Here is a 2,220-nt window from a genome sequence, read left to right as displayed (position 1 = left end):
GATATTTTAAAACCCGGAGGTATTCGTACACTTGCGAATTGACCAACAAGTTTTTGGCGCCGTTGCCGGGGATTGTTTGTGGTTTTCGGTTTAAGTGAAAGAGTTTGTTTGTTTGTTTTACTAAGCATTGCATTGAATAGGTGTTACTAACCTTTTCTCTGTTTTTGTGATTTCAGTTTATGCACAGTAGGCTTGGCACGGATCCATTGCTGTTTGATCCGGAGCCTGAACGTACTCTTCGCCGTCGTCGAGCCCAACAAAGGCTCGAAGCCATGGCTGCTCAAATGACGGAAGAGGAGATGCAAGCCCACATTGAAGAAAGAGTGAATGAGGCTCTTGCTCAAAGACTTCAAGAGCAAGAATTGGAGAATACCAATCGTTCTCTCAGAGACCTCACCTCGGCTACCATGAGCTACGATTATCCGGGCAACATAGTTTCCCCCGATGGCACGGGAAACTTTGAGCTGAGGCCAGCATTCATCAACTTGGTGAGCCAAAATCAGTATGGTGGAGGTGCTCTTGAAGATCCTCATGCACACATGGAGCGGTTTATCCGCAATTGCAACACCTACAGAGTTCAGAATGTTTCAGCGGACACCATCCGCTTGAGTTTATTCCCTTTTTCATTGAGGGATACTGCTGAAGAGTGGTTGAATTCACAGCCCCAAGGTAGCATTACATCTTGGGAAGACTTGGCTGAGAAGTTCACCACAAGGTTTGTTCCAAGAGCCCTCTTGAGGAAGCTCAAGAATGACATCATGACTTTTACTCAATCCACCGATGAGAATCTCTATGAAGCTTGGGAGAGGTTCAAGAAGCTCTTGAGGAGGTGTCCTCAACATAACCTTACTCAAGCTGAGCAAGTAGCAAAGTTCTATGATGGTCTCCAATATTCTTCGAGGTTTGGTTTGGATGCGGCTTCAAGTGGAGAGTTCGATGCCTTACTTCCACAAGTGGGGTATGAGTTGATTGAAATGATGGCTATAAGAGCCATGAACTCTAGTAATGATCGCCAAGCCCGAAGAGGAGTCCTTGAGGTTGAAGCTTATGATCAACTTATGGCCTCCAACAAGCAACTCTCCAAGCAAATGAATGAGATTCAAAATCAAATGAAGACTACCAAGATTGGTGGTCGAGTTGCCAAGGTGGAGTGTGTGACTTGTGGAGGGCCACATGACAGCGAAGAATGCACGGAGACTAGACCGGAGGAGGAAGTGAAGGCCATGGGTCAAGCTCGGAATGACCCATTTTCAAATACTTACAATCCAGGATGGAGGAATCACCCTAATTTTTCTTGGAGGCAAGGTAATAATGGGCAAGGAAATGGCTTTCAAAGACAATTTCCTAGCCAAGGATTTCAAGGCCAAAGCTCAAGACAACCTCAAGAGCGAGGGGAAGGTGAAAGTAGTGGTTCCAAGAAGAGCTTAGAAAAGTTGGTGGAAACTTTCATCAACCGGACGGAGAACAATTACAAGAATCAAGAGGCGGCTATCAAGAATCTTGAGAATCAATTTGGCCAGCTGGCCAAGCAAATAGCCGAGAGACCTCAAGGTAAATTTCCTTCCGACACTATCCCCAATCCTAAGCAAGAAAATGCCTGTGTTGTAGCCACTAGAAGTGGGTGAGTGATGAGTGAATTGAAGAAAAAAACAGAGGGAGAAAAGAGAGAGGAGATAGTGGGAGGAGAAGTAGTTGTGCCTATCAAGGTGAGAGAGGAAGTTGATCTTACTCCTGGAACTAGCAAGGTTCCGTTCCCTAAAGCATTGGCAAAGAAGAGCTTAGATAAAAAGTTTTCAAAGTTTGTTGATGTTTTCAAAAAGCTCCACATTAGTATTCCTTTTGCCGATGCTTTGGAACAAATGCCTATTTATGCTAAGTTTATGAAGGATATTCTGCATAAGAGAAGAAGGTTGAAGGGAGTAGATGAGTCGGTGTTAATGACGGAGGAGTGTAGTGCCATTTTGCAGCGGAAGATGCCTAAGAAAAGAAGGGACCCCGGAAGTTTCACTATTCCGGTGGAAATTGAAGGCATGGCGGATGTGGAAGCCTTGTGTGATCTTGGAGCGAGCATCAATTTGATGCCGCTCACCATGTTTGAAAGGCTTAACCTAGGAGAGGTTACTCCAACCATGCTTTCCTTGCAAATGACGGATCGATCCCTCAAGACTCCATATGGGATTGTGGAGGATGTAATGGTGCGGGTGGACAAGTATGTGTTCC

At 45.2% G+C, this 2,220-nt stretch overlaps 1 non-coding gene across 1 annotated transcript; it reads right to left on the bottom strand.

The window, feature by feature from the left end:
* Window positions 1–740: 740 nt before the first annotated feature.
* LOC130721606 (small nucleolar RNA R71) lies at window positions 741–847 on the bottom strand. Its single transcript, XR_009013533.1, has one exon. It is a non-coding gene; the product is annotated as a small nucleolar RNA R71 (small nucleolar RNA).
* Window positions 848–2,220: the final 1,373 nt, after the last annotated feature.

Source organism: Lotus japonicus, chromosome 5, assembly GCF_012489685.1.
Source record: "Lotus japonicus ecotype B-129 chromosome 5, LjGifu_v1.2".
Taxonomy (NCBI): domain Eukaryota; kingdom Viridiplantae; phylum Streptophyta; class Magnoliopsida; order Fabales; family Fabaceae; genus Lotus; species Lotus japonicus.
Note: the sequence above shows the minus strand (reverse complement) of the source record. Positions and strands in the feature narration are given on the sequence as shown.